The sequence below is a fragment of the Adiantum capillus-veneris genome, chromosome 4, assembly GCF_014529385.1.
Source record: "Adiantum capillus-veneris isolate H3 chromosome 4, ASM1452938v2, whole genome shotgun sequence".
In the NCBI taxonomy this organism is placed as follows: Eukaryota; Viridiplantae; Streptophyta; class Polypodiopsida; order Polypodiales; family Pteridaceae; genus Adiantum; species Adiantum capillus-veneris.
In genome coordinates this window covers 154,675,307-154,695,919 of record NC_140934.1, presented here as the reverse complement: position 1 = coordinate 154,695,919, position 20,613 = coordinate 154,675,307, and positions in this window count along the sequence as shown.

Below are 20,613 nucleotides of genomic sequence, written 5' to 3'. Positions count from 1 at the left end.
CCGAGACCGGGCAGCTCTGATACTAGTTGATGGGCTGTGGCTATGGGGGGTGAAGCCTTTGAGGTGCCATGGCTAGGAGCTATGGTGCAAAAGAAATTAGAGAAAGAGAGAGAATTCGATACATAGCAAGGAAACAAAAAAGACACGCTATGCTTTGCTTGTATTGATTTTGTGTAAACACCTTACAATATAAATAACAAAACTTGCCATGAATAACTTGACTTGCAACTAAAGCTGACGTGCATGCTAAAGGGCTTGTACCCACACGGACATTGGACATTCCCACAACAGGGTTTGCATACCCAACAACCCCCTCTCGATATCCATATAAATTACCTAGCCTCGCTTGGAAACCACCCAAAGAGAATCCCTCTCTAGTAACTATCAAAAAACTAAACAAACATCACCTTAAACAAAAATTGGAATTTTACAACACTTCTTGCTCCAAACCTCCTAAATTTGTACATCTAGCCCTCAAATCTCTCACACAAGACAACTCCATTGTCATTCAACCCGCCTACAAAAACCTTGGTCTTAGTATTCTCTTAAAGGAATGGTATGAGAATGAGGCACTAAGACAACTCAATGACCCCATCACCTATCAACCAACCACCCCACCTTCTCACAACTACCTAGTCTCTCTCCTCTCTACCATCATCCATAGACACACCCTCCTCCCCATGGAACAACGTGCTTTCATCCTTGCACCCCTCTTGAAACCTTTTAAACCCTGCCAGATCTACTTCCTCCCTAAGTTACAAAAACATACCTTGTTGCAAGACCCATTTGTGCTTATAATGGACATTTTTTGGAGAACGTATCTAAATGGCTACACATAGAGCTATACCCTATCCTGTTAAGTTACAAACAACATCTCCTAAAACTCACCTTTCTTAAATAACCTCCTACTCCCTTCCAAAGCTTCTTTACCATTCTCCAATCTCCCTAGAAACACCACTGATGAGCTCTTGAAAGAGCGAAACGTGTTTGGTCATCTACAAACCACCTCCCCCCTTCCTTTCCCCCCCCCCCCCTCTTCTCCTTTTTATATAGAAGTGTTATGCACGCTTGGCATATTTAGTTAATTTAATTCATTCCAAGCTCCAAGAAGGCTATGCTGTAGAGGTGAAATGCTTTCAGCCCTCCTTGTCAATAGAACCATCGTTGATGTGGCATTTTGAGTCTATTTTTGCCCATGTGTACACATACACACATGCAAAATAAGCTACAATGTGAAAAGATTGAGGCAAGATATTGTTTTATTCATACACAATTTTCAACATTTAAATTGAAATAGGAAAAACAAAAAAAATCAAGAATTACCTATAACATCTTGTGCCAATCGTGAGACTTCAACCCATACATTTGAATGCTTCCACCTTTCTTTGCCTTTGTGAAAGCTCTCGTTAGTGATCTGATGTATCATGTTGGTGTGTGAATGGAGACTGTGGAACCCTTCACTCATTCAAGATCATGATTGGTTAAACTCCATGGGAATTTACGAAACAGAATCTCTCAATTAGAGTCTCGATGTGGAGTGGGGAGACTTTTCAAGGCCCTCAAATCCTTTCTCATCCCCAGTGAGTCTCTTTTGCCCATAATGTGGTTCCAAAATGTGTGAGCAACATTCTTGAATATGTGCATGGAATCCAAGAGGTGTTGTGTTTTTAAGTCCTTCCAATATGGAAGCCTTAAAAATATGGAGTATCTTGATATAACTTTTTGTGCAGTAGATGAAGATGGATCACTACTATAGTGCTCTTCCCAAATGCATGCCCAATATTCCATTATGCACTTTAGAGGTGTCTTTTCATTTTTTAGACACTTGCATTTTCTATGACTTTGGGATAGGAAATGCTGGTTGTTTGGGTATATTACCTTATGCAAGATGTCTCACCGCTTTGTCACTAATGATGGCCCACAAAGTAGGACATGCATTGTGGCCCAATGTAGACATCCATGCAGTTATATTGTTAGAGAAAATCTTGAAAGTGCAAATGACAAAGAGAGAGAAGAATGAACACGACATACAAATCTCTCCAAGGCCAAGATAGTCATGCATAATCCACATAAGGATACCCCTCACATTGGCCTCTCTCCTCCCTTTTGAAAGTGAAATATCAACAAAGCATCAACAAAGGAGATGCCCTTCCATAACTCCTTCAACTTGTTGATGAGGGGCTTGAGGTAGACATCAATATTTTCCACTTGTACTTCCCTGGCACAAAAAACAAAGTAAGTATATTTCCCTTATTTGTTGCCTCCCATGGTGGAGTTTTGTAGTTGATTATCACCATTGGACAAGTCCTCAATGATTTAGACTTGGTGCCGAAGTGTTTGTTGCCATCACTTACCAACCTAAGCCTCAAGTGCAAAGGCTCTAGCTGAAACTCTAGCCACAAAGTCTTGATGTGCCTCCATGTAGGTGAATGGGCAAGGAGACACATCATTCCATCATTGGAGTGGTGGTTGGCATGCCATGAAAGCTCCACCATAGATCTTTTTTTAAACATAAAGGATAAATAAAAAATGTTGTTAGTGGTTTACCAAGGCGGACATCCATAACATAGTTTTCTAGCACTAACATACTTTTGTCAATATTAGGGAATTGAATTGTGACATGGAGGGTATCAACCTTAAGAAGTGAGCCTAACAAGCAAAAGTGTCAAACTCTCTAAGCAAATCACCAACTCACAAATTAGAAAATATGTCTATGTCCTACCTCACCACTCTTGGTCATCACATCATTTCAATGACCAAACGGATTTAGATAGACATGAAACTTTAAGGGAAGCTATATTAGACTTAAGGGGACAAGTCTACAAAGTGTGGCAGCATTTTGACAAGGAATAAAAGTAACAATACATTGTTTTCTAATTCATAAAAATTATAAGAGAACTATTCAAATAGGTCATCCTAAGGTCTAAAAACACTCTCCCATGTTCAAAGTTTTATAAAACAATCATTTAAGCACTCAAAATTGAAGATAAGGCTCTCAAAGGCGAGGTCACAAACCATGACAGAATTTGGAATGCTTACACAGAAGAGGAACACAATGCAAGTTTTGAAATTCAAATTAGATTAGTGTGTTTTTTTTTGCGAGCTTTTGGTTTCAAGCTTTTGCAATCAAAACAAATTTTGTGAGCTTTTTGACTTTAAATTTGAACCCTTTTCTAATGACAAAAAAAGTTAACGAAAAAAATAGACATTACTCAAAAGAAAGATGCATAAGTTTCCCAAAAGTCCTAACTTTGAGCTTGAACATCTGGCAATATCTGAACCGCAAAGCATACATCTATAGTGAGAGGGGATTCAAAAAGACTTCAAAGGGTGAAGAGAAGTAATTCCATAACTCATACCTAAGAAATGACTCCTTCGATGCATAGTTGAAGACCACTTGATTTAGGGTTTAGGTTCACTACACTATACACTATATGTTGCATTTTTACTCCAGTACAAATGCAAGGTCAATGGGAGTTAATGCAGGCTGATGAATGACTAAGTGATCTTTTGATTGAAGCCCAAGTATGTGCAGAAACAAACAATACTTTTACTTGCATGCTATAAAGGCTTTATGTATATATTCCATCTTTTGAAAATTGTGATGGGTGCAAGTAAAATTTCCCTTTATGTGTACATCATGAAAACTCTCTACTATCAAGATTCAAAACACCATGTGTCATTCACTTTCAACTTTCTCTTCCAAGAATGTTGCAACCATGCATGCACCCGACTCCAATCTCTTTTGTGCTTCTTTGGAAATACCATGCCTCCACTTGTGCCTTTTGCTACTTGAGCCTCCTTCCGTAGAAGCAACAAACATATTGTTGATGTTTTGTAGCGGTGTTGCAAAGTTTACAAACTAAAAACCACTTTGCACTAGGTTGTTACTCTCTCTCCTTATATAAATTTGTCCCAATATCCAACCACTGACCACAACAAAGGAGCAAAGGGTGAGAAGTTAACTTTTCTCTATATGCCTTGTGTATGTATTGCATCATGATTGTTGCAAAACCATTTCCATTGTGCAATGGTCTTGTCTTTAAAGGTTCACTCATACAAAAAACATGGTGCAACCAACCCAACTTGATAGCTCTATAGGTTTTTGCTACAATGTTTTTTCCTTGCATACCAAAACATTTTTTCATGCAATTGGTTGGCATACTTTGTAAGGCCCACTCTTTGCCTACCAATTTCACCTCTTGGGTATAGCTTGTTTAAAAAGCTCCTTGCTCTGCTAGTATGCTTTCTTCTGGTTTATTTTTAGTGACATATATCTCTTCATTATTCTCTATATCAAATTGTATACTCCGTGGTGTCCCCTTGGTATGTGTTGCCTTGCCTCCATTATGTATCAAGGTTTATGTGGACTTGTATTAGCTGCACCTCCTTTCTTCTTCCTTTGCAAAGTCCCTTTGTCACCTTCCATCACAGGCTCCTCATACAAGGGACTGCTGGCAACCAAGCCTTTCAATGTACTTGTAATATAAGTAGGATTTATAGATTCTCTTTGTTTGGAATTGGATTCATTGTCTCTATATCTGCATATGGTGTATCCCAACCTTTTTGCGCATTGACTATGTGCATTCAAAACATCGCTAACACATTCATCATAAAAAGTGATATTTTTTGTGCTCGACCTTCACCTGCTAGCCAACTTGCATGGATGCTCTTTGACAAGGCTATGCTTGGAATTTGAGCATTGTCACAAGGACTCTTGTTGGCCTATAAATAAAATACAATCAATATATATATACGTGAATCCCTATTTCCATGTATGCTATACAAATCAAAGAACAAATTGCTATAACATTGGTTTAGCTACTCCCTAATGGGCAATTCATCGCTCCCACCAATTAAACCATCGCTCTAAAGCCTTCACAATCACATTTTTCACCCACCAATATTGTATTGCAAAAGCTAGCAAGGAGGCCTCTTTAATTTTTGTTGCCAAGTGCCATGCTTAACACATTTCAATGTGATGCATTTGTATCTTTGTAGTGACATGATTTTTAGTATGTTTGTGTAGACTCTTTTCCACTGGAAAAGGAATGAGCGCTCCCTCCCTCCCTTACTCACATCATGCCTTTATCCATTGTTTACATCCTGTATTGCCAACCAGCTATTTACAACTTTGTCCAGACATGAATCCGACAAAGTTCGGTGGTTCATGGCCACATCTCTCCATCATTGTATTTCAATGTTTCCAATACAAGATTTGTGACTCTTTATCTTCCTCTTCACATTCACATGTTGCAATTACTTGCAATGCTCTTATGCTATATACATAGTGCATGTAAGTACAAGAAAGGTGACTCACATCAAAATATGCTAGTTAGCATCTATTCATGAGCTCACTTACCCAAGATCATAAACCAAGTAAGACATAGTTACCCATCCTTCAATCTAGCGAGTGTGATCAAAGTGCACCCATGCACTTATCAAATCTCCCATCCCTCCTCACCTCATTTGATTGACAAGTTCAACTTCTGAAGCAGGTTCTTTGGTGGACATTTTGAATAAGTAACGTTTATGCTTGGATCCACCCTAACTAGGAAAACAGCTTCCATGGAAGAATGGAAAAACACAACGCTGGAGAGGGGTAAAGGAGGAGCATGCCCGACACAAAAATAACTATATCTCTATAGCCCAGGGTGTACAAAACACCCCAATCCACTAGAGTTCACTCTCCAAACTCATGACACATGCTGGCAGACCATCGCCTGCACACACACCGATGTGTAAACATGCACACACTCAGCTATCCAAGCATTTCATTGCTCATTTCAAGTCACACACCGCTGCCGCACATGAAGCCACACTCTCACTTCCATTCCACACACAAAGAGGGGCCCGAGGGACACACACATCTCCATCTGCACCGCACACACAAGCAAAAAAGGTAGAGAAGGAGGGGTAGGGAAACAACACCAGAGAAACACAATGGATGCTTCCCCACTGCTCAAACACCCTCTATAACTCACTTACATCAAACGACGAACCTACATGCTCTCTGGGCAAGAAAACGCACCCTTGGGGCTTTGCAAGCACACATCTCTACACAAAAAAGCCAACCCAAGAACACACACACACACACACACACACACACACACACACACACACACACACACACACACACACACACACACACACACACACACACACACACACACACACACACACACACACACAATCTTGGCTCTCTACAAGCTCACCGGCTCAAGGCCTTGACAAGAAGTGTACTGTGGAAAAAAGCATAAAAAATGGCTTATAGAGGGGTGCCTCTTTCAATTTGGGCAATTGGCCTCTGATTGGCCCATCTGGCATCCTTTTTTGGCAACTTTGAAGGGGAGAGTGTTAAGTATGGAGCCTGATTTACCCTTGTAATTTTCTGTGGTAAAAGCGCACATTTGTAAGGCCCCCATTATGAGGAGAAGCCATCGTGCGTGAAGGAAAATCACTCACCGGAAACCAAAATTTTCACGGACAAGAATCAGGGGCAACTTTAGAGGCCTCGGGGGCGGAGGCCCCCGAGACTTTTTTTTCATTGGAATATTCCTTTTCGCCAGAATATTATGGCTGGACGGTGGCCGGAAAGTGGTCGGAAAACAACCGGTCAGTTGGCCGGTGGTCAATGGCCGATGGCTGGTGGTCGGAAGTCAATGGCCGGTGGCCGGTGGTCGGAAGTCAATGGCCGGTGGCCGAATTCAAAAGCGGACTTGTCTTCTCAAGGGCGGCCACACATGGGCAGATTGGAGGGTCCAATTTGGACTTATTCGCACAAGGGCGGCTACACATGGCTGTCTCTCATAAGAGAGGGCAGCCCTTTTGGCCTATAAAAGGAGGCCATTTCTACACACATTTCATAGTGTGAAGTTGATGCAACAAGGTGAGTGTGAGGGGGTGAGAGTGAAGCAAGGCGGGAGCTCCATTAAGGGTATAATCCCTTTGTAAACTACTTCTTGTTTTGAAGTACTAAAGCCATTGAGTGGCTGCTTTCCCGTGGACGTAGCCCACATTGGGTGAACCACGTATATCGTTTGTACTCTCTCTCTTTCTCTCTACTCTATAATCTCGTGTATGTAAATCTGTCTCTCTCCATTAAGTAATCTACTTAATTATCTATTTAGCTACGTCTTATTTCCTAGCAACTGGTATCAGAGCAAGGTTTGCTCGTAGCTAAATTATCTCAAGGAAAGGATTCCTTGAATTGAGTGGGAGTTATGGCGGAGGAAGGGAAGCTCAAGATTGAGAAGTTCAACGGCAAAAACTACCAACATTGGAAGATGCAGATTGAAGACTATCTCTACTAGAAGGACCTCTATTTGCCACTAGGCGGTCTTGTGAAGAAGCCCGCAACCATGGCAGATGAAGCATGGATTGTCCTTGATCGAAAGGCAATGGGAACAATCCGGTTAAGCTTGGCGTCAATGGTGGTCTTCAATGTTTCGGAGATGAAGACCACGGAGGACTTGATGAAGTCACTTGACGACTTCTACGAGAAACCATCGGCATCCAATAAGGTATTTCTTATGAAGCGCTTGTTCAATCTAAAGATGGCAGAGAATGGTTCAGTTGCAGAACACCTAAATGACTTTAACACAAACATAAGTCAACTTCGATCAGTGAAAATCAATTTCGATGACGAAGTGTGAGCTCTCCTTATACTATCATCTCTACCGGATAGTTGGGACAGCCTTGTGATGGCTGTAAGTAATTCTATCTCTGGCACAAATACTCTTAAGTTTGATGATGTTGTGGGTGTTCTCCTAAGCGAGGAAATGTGAAGGAGAAGCAAAGGAGAATCATCAAGTGCTGCACTATCAGTGGAAACAAGAGGAAGGCCTAAGGAGAGGTTCAAAAACCAAAAGGGTCGTGATCGCTCAAGGCGGAGCAAGTCACGCACAAAGTCAGTTCTTGAATGTTGGAACTGCGGCAAGAAGGGCCATGTCAAGAAGGATTGCTGGTCCAAGAAGAAGAAGGAGACAGAGTCTCAAGACAACAAGCCAACATCGGAGGCCAATGTGGCAGGTAAAGTAGAGCAAGATGCTCGAATATTCCTTTTTGCCGGAATATTATGGCCGGCCGGCGGCCGGAAAGTGGTCGAAAAACAACCGGTCAGTTGGCCGGTGGCTGGTAGTCAATGGCCGATGGCCGGTGGTCGGAAGTCAATGGCCGGTGGCCGGTGGCCGAATTCAAAAGCGGACTTGTCTTCTCAAGGGCGGCCACACATGGGCAGATTGGAGGGTCCGATTTGGACTTATTCGCACAAGGGCGGCTACACATGGTTGTCTCTCATAAGAGAGGGCAGCCCTTTTGGCCTATAAAAGGAGGCCATTTCTACACACATTTCATAGTGTGAAGTTGATGCAACAAGGTGAGTGTGAGGGGGTGAGAGTGAAGCAAGGCGGGAGCTCCATTAAGGGTATAATCCCTTTGTAAACTACTTCTTGTTTTGAAGTACTAAAGCCATTGAGTGGCTGCTTTCCCGTGGACGTAGCCCACATTGGGTGAACCACGTATATCGTGTGTACTCTCTCTCTCTCTCTCTACTCTATAATCTCGTGTATGTAAATCTGTCTCTCTCCATTAAGTAGTCTACTTAATTATCTATTTAGCTACGTCTTATTTCCTAACAACTGGTATCAGAGCAAGGTTTGCTCGTAGCTAAATTATCTCAAGGAAAGGATTCCTTGAATTGAGTGGGAGTTATGGCGGAGGAAGGGAAGCTCAAGATTGAGAAGTTCAACGGCAAAAACTACCAACATTGGAAGATGCAGATTGAAGACTATCTCTACCAGAAGGACCTCTATTTGCCACTAGGCGGTCTTGCGAAGAAGCCCGCAACAATGGCAGATGAAGCATGGATTGTCCTTGATCGAAAGGCACTGGGAACAATCCGGTTAAGCTTGGCGTCAACGGTGGCCTTCAATTTTTTGGAGATGAAGACCACGGAGGACTTGATGAAGTCACTTGACGACTTCTACGAGAAACCATCGGCATCCAATAAGGTATTTCTTATGAAGCGCTTGTTCAATCTAAAGATGGCAGAGAATGGTTCAGTTGCAGAACACCTAAATGACTTTAACACAAACATAAGTCAACTTCGATCAGTGAAAATCAATTTCGATGACGAAGTGCGAGCTCTCCTTATACTATCATCTCTACCGGATAGTTGGGACAGCCTTGTGATGGCTGTAAGTAATTCTATCTCTGGCATAAATACTCTTAAGTTTGATGATGTTGTGGGTGTTCTCCTAAGCGAGGAAATGTGAAGGAGAAGCACAGGAGAATCATCAAGTGCTGCACTATCAGTGGAAACAAGAGGAAGGCCTAAGGAGAGGTTCAAAAACCAAAAGGGTCATGATCGCTCAAGGCGGAGCAAGTCACGCACAAAGTCAGTTCTTGAATGTTGGAACTGCGGCAAGAAGGGCCATGTCAAGAAGGATTGTTGGTCCAAGAAGAAGAAGGAGACAGAGTCTCAAGACAACAAGCCAACATCGGAGGCCAATGTGGCAGGTAAAGTAGAGCAAGATGCTCGAATATTCCTTTTTGCCGGAATATTATGACCGGCCGGCGGCCGGAAAGTGGTCGGAAAACAACCGGTCAGTTGGCCGGTGGTCGGAAGTCAATGGCCGGTGGCCGGTGGCCGAATTCAAAAGCGGACTTGTCTTCTCAAGGGTGGCCACACATGGGCAGATTGAAGGGTCCTATTTGGACTTATTCGCACAAGGGCGGCTACACATGGCTGTCTCTCATAAGAGAGGGCAGCCCTTTTGGCCTATAAAAGGAGGCCATTTCTACACACATTTCATAGTGTGAAGTTGATGCAACAAGGTGAGTGTGAGGTGGTGAGAGTGAAGCAAGGCGGGAGCTCCATTAAGGGTATAATCCCTTTGTAAACTACTTCTTGTTTTGAAGTACTAAACCCATTGAGTGGCTGCTTTCCCGTGGACGTAGCCCACATTGGGTGAACCACGTATATCGTGTGTACTCTCTCTCTCTCTCTACTCTATAATCTCGTGTATGTAAATCTGTCTCTCTCCATTAAGTAATCTACTTAAATATCTATTTAGCTACGTCTTATTTCCTAACAGGTAGCCTCATTTGGCTTCATCTGCTCACTTGCTCTCTTCGTTTTGCACTTGGGGGGGCACTAGTGCCCCTTGGCATCTTTTTATTTTTTTATTTTTCCTTTGGGAGGCTTAGCATTGCACTACCCATTTGAATCCTCTTGACCATTTTTGTCTGGCCCTTTGCTTTCTTGGCTACCCTTTGACTCACCCTTTCTCTCTATCACTTGGAGGATCACTTCTCCCCCCCCTTTGACCGTCTCTTTCTTTCCTTTGCACATGGCGGCCCACTTGGGCATCCTTTGAATTCCATCTCTTTCTCTTACATAGGATTTGCCCCTTGGTCTCTCTCTCTCTCTCTCTCTCTCTCTCTCTCTCTCTCTCTCTCATCCCATGGAAATCATCCCCTATCCTCATGCCCCTAGCACTAGAGACCTCGCTAGTGGGCGGCGGGGGGGGGGGGGGGGGGTTGGTGGTGGTGGCTTGTCTTTGCTTCAAAAGGGCCCCTTGTGGGTGCAAGAATGGCCACTTATCGACTTGCCATGTCACCAACTACGTGCACCCCTCAGTGCCGTCAGCCATAGGCCACTGCGCCGCCCTCACCAAAATGCCGCCAATCGTGACATCACGCACATTGCCAACAACAGCACCACCACTCATCGCCATAGCCAGGAGCTTGCTAGGAGCTCCCTCTTCCCATTGGCATCCATTCTCAAATTACCGCATGTGGGTAGATTACGTACCGCATGGCGTGCTCTGAGAGCCTTGCCCTTAGAGACTTCCCTCATCTTGTCAAAAGACCCTTTTGAAGGTCCAAATCTTTCCCCCCTTCAAAGATTTTCCTCTTTCTGCTTAGTGACTATATGCCCGAATCGGGAAAACCCGCTGATAACTCCCATTCTGGACTTCGACTTGCTCATTGTGGACCTCTATTACTCCATGCACTCATTGGAAAATTGCTCCTTCCAGACACATCAAATAGAGCACCACTGTGCTGTCCATCCCACTCAACCAACATCTTGAAATACCTGACATACCTGACCCACCCTCCCAATCATGTAAAGCTAGATCCTCTTCTAGCAGATCTTGTACCTGTTTAACAGCCCATTGCATAACCGCTTTTTAAGAGGGTGTGGCCTGCGGAGATTGCATGTGGTTTCATTCTCATGCAATAGGGTGGAGCCGACGAAGACATTGGGGCCGTGTGAAACAACCCTAGCAGAAGGAGAGAGGAGGCAAGTTGTCTGGCTCAAAATGGGGTCGCCTCGACCTACTCCATGAAAAACCCTGGGGTGTCAAGAACCTAGGCCAAGGGCTGCGAATGGGCGAGGAATCCTACAAGGACAAGGGTCTATAAATAGAGAGGTAGGGAGGAGGATTCATGTGAGAAATTTCTCAAGGCTTTACACTGGTATCAGATGAGCTTTAAGATTTTTGGGCCATGAGGACGTGGCTTCCGGAGATTGCATGTGGTTGCATGCTCATACAATAGGGTGGAGACGAGGAAGCTATTGGGGCCACATGCAGCAACCCTAGCAAAAGGGGGAGGGAGGCGAGTTGACTGTGTTACCATATACATGTGGTAGTGATGTGTGTGAACACACTTAGGACTGCCATGGAATTTTTTTCCTCACTTGAAGGTTTTCCCCCCCGTGCATTGTATATACGCCCATCACTCTAGGGCTATCTCATTCTTTCATTGCACACAATAGAGAGAACGAATGCTAAGAGCTTTATTTTCTCACTTTCTAGATACATAAGTATAGTTTCCATAATGTACATATACATATCTAAGTATAATATGTTTTCCATCTCATCCTATTCTTTATCTCAAGAGTAACATATTCTTACTTTACCATAACGAAAGTATTATGGGAAAAAGGGTCAATAGATGCGCCTCTTTAACTTGGGAAAAAAACATTGGTTCTTTCTTTTTACGATCTCATTATCACCTCACACTCTAGCTAGATCCTATAACTAGTGTGATTTCCAATATATATAAATATATACTCTATGTATTTCCATATTTTGCTTATATTATTTTCAATAGCTACTAGGAAGGAATCAATCCCTAGTGGGACATTAGCTAGCATGATTTTCAAAGATACACCTATTTTAATGCATTATTGCAAGGATGCTTACAAAACATTGTCAAAGAGCAATGTCATGATTTTATATTGCATGAGGTGTCCATTGGAATCATCTGTAAGTCTAGGCTAAGGGCACCACAAGAAGACTTTTGTTGCCAAGAATGTACCCTATTTTGATGATTTTTTCACACAAGGTTCCAATCTGAATTGAAAACAATATATAAAATGGGGGTTATAGCTTATGCATTGAATTTCTTGTCCCTATGTTTACTTTTTTATTTTGAGGCAAGGTTAAGGAGATATGCTCAAAATGATGGACCCGAGTCTGCCCACATGATGTAGGGACAACCCATTTCAAACTTTGTCACTTCTTGTTCACATTGGCTCTTCTCTTTCTTATGTAACCATTGAGGGTTCCCTTCACCTATAAAATGAGACCTCTTCTTTCTTGAAACCCATTCATTAGGGAGTGAGAGGATTAATGCCTAATTGTACTTAGCCATAAACATAAGCCTAAGCTTACACTTGCTTCTTGAGGAAAACTAGTCAATCTTACAAGCAATCCTTATAAGATCAATTCTAATCAAAGAAGGACTTGGATTTGATGAATCATTCAAGGTTGAAAGTCTTTCCTCTCCTTCTCTCTCCATCAAACTGGTGAATAAATCTTGAAGGGCTATCAAACAAGGTGTGTTTTGAGTTGTGATTTTGTTGGTTTCTTGATGTTTTGCTTTTTATCTCTAGCCCAACCCTTACCTCTATCGCTATTTCCAAATCTATTTCCTAATCTAGCTATTATCCACTTCTAATTATACACCCACCCTTATTTGTATCTCTATATCTACTTCTATCTCTATCCCTATCTCCATCTCTCTTGTGTCATGATTACTGAAGGGTACAACACTTCGCCAAAGCTATGACCAACCTTCTTGGAGAGATATTCTAATGCACAAGGTGAGTAGCCATATATTTACTCTCTCACAAATCTCTCTCACTCTTAGAAGCTCATTCTCTCTACAAACTCTAGGTTCTCCTTGCTACAGATACATCTCTCTCCGCACTATCCTTATTACCTACGGGCAAGAATAGGGCTTGGGAGGGAAACTTCTCTTCTCTTCACTTCTCTTATATCTATATTTTGCACATATCAGAATTATCCTAGTTGAATAGTCCACATGATGTGAATTTATATTGCTTCCACTCTATGAGATCTATTACAATTAACATATGGGTTAGCCGTAAAATACACTTTCAACAACGATAATGTTTCTCTATGGCCCAGAAAGGCTCAATGAAATAATTCTTTCATCAGATCCCATCATACTACCCCTTCTAGACTATAATTTTTCTTTTCATATAAGTGTAGTTATTTTGCTATGAACCAAGAGGATTTGTATACACAATTAATCTCAGTCACTAGACAAAACATATATATCATAGTAAGCACAAAACTACAGTTTCAAAGAACAATTTGTATCTTGTTTGGTTGGCAAACGTTGAATGCCAGTAACTCATCTATTAACCCTGTCATCCTACCCATGATTATGACCAAAGCCTTGAAGTTTTCATCTTTGTGTTGTTTTGATTTTTCTTTTGTGTTTTTTCTTTGTGTATGTGATTGCAAGAGAGAGAGAATGGGGATTCTTTGATAGCACTCCCTACAAGATTCTAGATTTCATGGAATCTATGACATAACTTCTTTATTTAGTTTTTGGAGCTACCTCACAAATTCTTACACCAAGAACACAAAATTCTCGACATAATTTTGATGAACCCGACACGAATCTGCTAGGGTGAGAGGTTGTTGATAACCATGGGTGATCATGTAGCGCAACATGATATGCATTTTGGATCTAGCAACAATGCAATTGTTTCAAGAATTTTCAATGTTCATGCAACAAAAACATGCCACTAAAAGAATGCAGAATTCAACAACCAAAGCTATACAAGTGATCATCAATAGAATGGATCAACTTAATTGAAAAGATGTAGCCAATTACTTGCACGAGTATGTGAAGGAGATAGAGCTGCCCACTATCATAAGGTTAGATGATTTAAATTTTTGAGCTAGTTGTTGCTCCAAAAATTAGGGAACATGTTAGGGAAATTAAAGATGGGCATGTAAGAAACTGGGAAGAACTCAAAGTAGCTTTAAAGAAGGAATATTTCATAGATGACTCTAAGAGAGTGGCCAAAAGGAAATTCTTAGAATGGGTAGTCTAGACAAAGCAAGGACTGTCAATAATAGAGCTACTTAGGGAATTTGAGAGGCGCTATGCACAACTCACTAGGAAAGAAAAGGCCACACTAAATGTAGATAAGACATATATTTTCTTACAAGCAAGAGTTTCAATAGAATTTGGATCTTCTTCTTGAAAATAAAGATGCCAAGCAAGGACTAAAGACCAAATGGAACGAGGTTGAAGGTGCTGTCTCACTGCTTGCCAAACGATAAAGAAGATGGGACAAGATGGTAGTAAATACTACAAGTCCTTCCACCTCAAATTTTGAAAAAATGGTAAGGCCTACTTTTGTAGCTCCCAAGTTTGTTGAGTTCATGCTAGATGAGCTTGTGAAGGGAATGCGTGTTAAAGGTGAAGATTGAAAATCTTGGAGAAAAAGGCCAATCGTCAGGGCCACTTTCTAGGCAAAGAGAACAACCCAAAGAAGGATTTATCCATAGATGTATTTGGTATAATAGTACAGAACATGTAAGAAGGGATTGTGATAGTTTTAGTGATTCTTTGACAAAAGAAGTTGTCTCTTTTAAGGATGGTATAATCCACTTAAGAGAGACAAGTCTAGCCTTGAGAAATAACTTTGGGAAGGGGGGAATGCAAACCTTAGTTGAAGATATGGCAACTAACCATGCCACCTCTTCAGTTGAGGCATCTACTTATGGAGTGAAAATTGAGGATCTTAGTGATGAAGAGGTGAGTGATCACAATGGTAGACTTTGGTCAAATGTCATGGAATTAGCTAAAAAAGAAAAGCTTACAAAAGATATTATTCATGAAGCAGGTGACTGTATATGTCTAGAAACAAGGTGGAGTGATCTAGTGGACTCAATGTCCGTACATGCTTACATTACAAACTACCAAAGCCATGAAGCTATTGTAGAAGAAAAGAGTAGGCATGAAAAAGGTGATAAGGGGCCTTCAAAAATATCTACAAAAGGGAGGAAGGAATGATGCAACACCTTTGCGATTGCCACCAATACAAGATCCATCTTCACCTGAAGTGACCATGGAGGAGTCTATAATAGGGATGAAGAAGGATCCAACAAAAGGTAAGCCAAAAGGATCGTCGCTTACAAAGTACAATCAGACATTGATCTTGCTACAGAGTTGAAGGAAGTGCTAGAAGAGAGGAATTTGAACGAAAGGTGGAGATTACATTGCGGGGGGGGGGGGGGGGTGCTTGGCATAGCCAAGTATGGAACCCATGAAGAGATTATCAACATCAGCAAGAGAAAGGGGCAAACACCTTGAGATTCTATTCGCTCACAAGCTGAAGGTGATGCTATAACTACACAAGGAGTACATGTGCAAGTTGAAGAAGGTGATGAAGCTATGGTAGGATGTTACCGATCTTCTTGGAATGTAAGACAAGTGAAATTTGCTGATGATGGGGAGGAATCTCAAAGCATTCCTAGGAGCCACTATTCTAGAAGCCATCGGGAATGAGCTACTACAGAGACATTGGTCAAGGTAGGTGATCTTGAAGAACCATTTGTTACCTTAATTGACCATGGGTATGAAATAAATATGATGTCAAAATGTCTCTACAAAAAATTTAAATGGCCAATGGACACAGAACATTGGTTGGATGGTCAAAATGGAAAACAGTTCATCAAGTCAATTGTATGCAGTATGTCCAAGTGTAAAGGTGACAATAGGTGATGTAAAGGTTGAATTTATATAGGACACATCTTCATACCATCGTATCCTTGGGCAGCCCTACAATGTGGAAGTTTGAATGGAACAAAGGTAATGAATGATGGTTCAGCTTATGCTAGGATATGAAGCAAAGATAGTAAACATGTTGTTCAATTTGTCACAGTTTGTGTAAACATGAAAGAAATCATGACAACCTCAGAGATCATCCTCTACCAAAGGTAAGTAAAGAGTTTCATGATCATAGGGAAATGATGGGATTTGGCCAAGTACCATTGTAAGGCAAGATTGCAGTGGTATAGAAAGAAAAAGGGTCTTGCCTGATCCAAAAATGGGTGAAACTTTTTCTATGGGCTCCTTCGTAACAAGGAATGGATTAATATGTTTTACAAAGCTGGAAGATTTGAAGAGATGTGAGAAGCAATATGTACATAATGTACAAATAGGCATGCAAGAGAGTAGGTTGTTAGAGCCTCCTGAAAATGTTTTGGGTTTGTGTGAGCAAGTTTCTTTTGTAGATACTATGGGTGTTCTTGATGCTATAATGGAGTCTAGTTTGCATCTTGAAAATGAAGTTGTGGAAGTATGCTCTGTAAAAATGTATCAAGTCATAGAAGCCTTTAAACAAAACCAATGTTTCAAGTAAGCACGTGCCCTAGAAGCCCATGTTGAAACAAAATACAAGAGTGTAGCAAAGGAGGTGAAACCAATAGCTTGACCCTTACAACCCAACAACAAGGAAAAACTTGAGCAGGCTTCTTTGCAACCAAGTGTGAGGAATCCTAAAAAGATTGGGCACACCTTCACAAAGGAGTCTTTTAAAGAGTTGCAGATTGGTTGCAAGGAGTTTCTAACACAGGAGGAGACAAAGTGCTTCAAAGAAATTCTTTCAAAGCATGGTTGGATTTTTCATTTGATCCACATGAGATAGGATGTGTTGATCCTTCTATTGTGTCTCCTATGGTAATTTTTACAATACCTCATGTACCTTGGAATCTACGGTCTATTCGGTTCCAAAGGCTCATTTACCAACATCAATAGAGCTATTAAATGAAAAGATCAAAATGGAGATTTTGGAGCCTTCTTGTGCTCCATACTTGAATAGGTGGTTCAAAGTTCAATTGTGGATGAGTTTCCAGAGGCATTTTTAGGGAGGGAAATCTACTCAATGGGGGACCTCTACTCAGGGTATGATCAATTTCATCTTGCAATTGAAAGCAGAGACTTGGCAACCATGAGGAAACGTTTAGGTTTGGTAAGAATGTGTACCTTGCCACATGGATAAACCTACTCGATACATATGATGAATGGGATGAACAAGGTCTTGCGTGACTTTATTCCTCAAATCACAATTCCTTTCATCGATGATCTACATATCAAAGGATGTGAAGAAAGTGAGAAAGATGAATCTTTGAATCTTAGGGGGTGCCGCAAGTTTGTGGCAAAATCACATAAAAAAATTTGTGATAAAATTTTGTCTAGGTTGGAAGAAGTGAATCTCACTTTGTCAGGAAAAAGTCTATGTTTGGTGTCAATGAAGTGCTCATTGTGGGGCACATGTGTGGGCCATATGGTAGGAAACCTTGTCCATCAAAGGTAGATTCCATCCAAAGAAAGAAAGAAACATGCACTAGCATCACACGGAGGTCATAAGGTTTTTGGGAGCATGTGTCTTTTATGTTATTTGGATTTCACATTATTCACATGTAGCTATTACTCTTTATCAATTTCTTAGAAAGAATCAAAAGTCTAAATGGATAGATGCACATGTAAAATCCATGAAAAGGCTAAAGGAGTTTCTCTAGTCAGCACCAACTTTGAGAAAGGTAGACTATGAGTGTAAAAGGCCAGTAATTGTGATAGTAGACACCAGTCCTACATAAATTGGATGTGAAATAGGGCAAGATGATGAAGGACACAAGTATGTGGTGAGATTTGGGGCAAAGGTACTAAGTGCTCACCAAAGAAACTATCCACAAATAAAGAGAGAGTTATGGGGTATGGTTATAGCCTTGAAAAATAGAAAATAGTACCTAATTGGTGCATGTGTGGTTGTAGAAATGGATTGTATACCACTTCTTGGGATGATTACAAGTTGCTCAAGTCCAGACATTGCTATGTTGCGGTGGACTGCCTACATTAAGTCCTTAAATCCTAAGTTTAAGCCCATTCAAGTAAAGACAATAGTAGTAGATATGCTATCAACAAGGGAAAGTTATTATGAAGATGAGTCAAAGAGGATTGATCACGGTGATCATGTGGGTACAAAGTTCTATTCCATCTCTCATGTCAGAGGTAACTATCTCTGCATGTCTAACCCACTTGAACTATTTCAAAAGAGATTTATGAAGGTGATTAGCTTCTTATAGGAATCTACTTGAGTACTCTAACAAACCAAGATGATGGGTTTGAACAAGAATTCAAGAGGATATGCAAGAAACCATATGGGTACTTTTTGAGGGATGGTTACTTGTGGAAGCATCCAAAACAAAAGAATGCTACACCACAAAGGGTTTAATGTAAAAAAGAGACTCATGTAAATCTCATGCAAGAGTTTCATGAGAGTCTATGGGCTAGACACAAGGTTGTGTGGGAAACCTTCTCCAAGTTTAAAGAAAAATACTGGTGGAAGGGTATGTATAAAGATGTATCTCAATTTGTAGACTCGTGTGTACCTTGTCAAATGTATTTAAATGTCCAACATTTTGATGGGTTGCACTGTACATATCCACTAGCCATGCATGATAAATGGGTGTTAGGTCTAGTCACAATGCCCTTAGTACTCTGACAGATGAGATCATTAGTTCTTGCACGAGAGGGCCTAACTAACCAGGTTGAAGGGCGAGCATTAAGAGCAAAAACCACAGAAGGTGTTGATAGCCGTTTTTCGGCTTTCATAAAATAATTTTAAGAAGCCACTTCACCCCACAAAAACACCCTAGCACAATGACTAGGCTTGCTTTTTCATTGTAAATAGCGTGCGTGCATTTAGGTTTTTATCACATTTTTTTAAATCAAATCATTGAGCGAGTCATTGGGCTAGGAGACCAAAAAAATAAATTTATAATATTATGGTCCTCTTTACATGTAAATACTTTCTATTAAATAAAGGACCTAAGTATAAACGGTTTTTTTCAAAAATTTTGTATTTATATAAATACATATTCCTAGGTGTGCGTTATCAGACCTAAGTGTGCCTTTTTTCAAATCTCTTTGCATCCTTTCATGGCATGAAATATTTCTATGTTAGTGTGTACATACCCCATAATATTTATTTTTACAAAATAAACCCATGCATTTCATCCCGCACCCTCGTGGAAGTCGAAATTTGTTTCTACACTGTCACTCACTTTCACTAGATATTTTCTCACTTGCATATTTTACTCTTTCACCCAAACACAAAATAAAATACTCCTATCATGATATTCCTTCATGGGTCCTGCACATATTTTTTTTCCATACACCATGTGCTCATAAAGACAAGGGCTAGGAAAAATCCAAGCACTAGGTCTATCATGTGCAATTGTTTTTTATTCTTCAAAATTCATCATCCATGCATGTGGAAAGGGCCACCTGGATTCCTTAGGTCATGGCATGGCTCATGGGGGGCTCACCTTTGGATGTATAAGAAAATTCAACCAAAAAGGGTCCCACATAAGCACCTTTGCAGTCCCACAATACACAGCTTTTTGGGCGAGTTTTGGCACCCTTCTATCATCCGAATCAGAAAACGTTGTTAACATACAAAATGAAGCTCGTAAGCTGAATTATTCTACATAAATATTTCAGCATTTTTGGAGATAAGCACGCATTTTGGTGAATTGTTTTGTGCAGCCCACTCTGCCCACTCTATGCACACAAGGATCCTCTCACTCTTCTCTCACATTTTCACACTCCCACCCACATACACACTCATTCCTCTCCTTCCCACTCCCAAACCTACAACTCCCATGTCCTAATTCACCCTCTTCACCATTGACACTTCTCTCACATCTCCATAGCCTTCATCCTCCATTTCTACACCCTATGTGTCTCCCTTTCTCTCTACATATATGTCCATATTACCACATCCTCTTCAACTTCTAAAGAACTACAAAAAATCAGAAAAAATCCAAGGTTAACCTCTCCAAATGAAGGCTTTTATCATGAATTTTACAAGGTTTGAAGATAACATATTTTCATCGACACGCGCTACTTCGCCATGCTGACCGCTTCTTCTACCGGTGCTGTAAAGAGGTGAATGTCAACTTCTCCAAAGCTTCAAACTTGATTTACAAGCTTATCCCTTCTCTAACTTTGCTCATCATATATCTCACCATTTGGTGAATGATTTTGTAAATATTTTGTAGTGATAATTACTAACTACTAACCACTAACCTTATTGTAAAATGCACCCTCTACTAGAGTAGGCACTTCCAAATTATTCACTCAATCCTCTCTCCTTTCATCCTCAATAATTCTCTTCCCTTGAGCCCACATCCATGTGACTCAAAGGACAAGAGAGACCCACTCTCATTTAAAAAAAATAAAAATATGCATAATCTTTTATTTCTT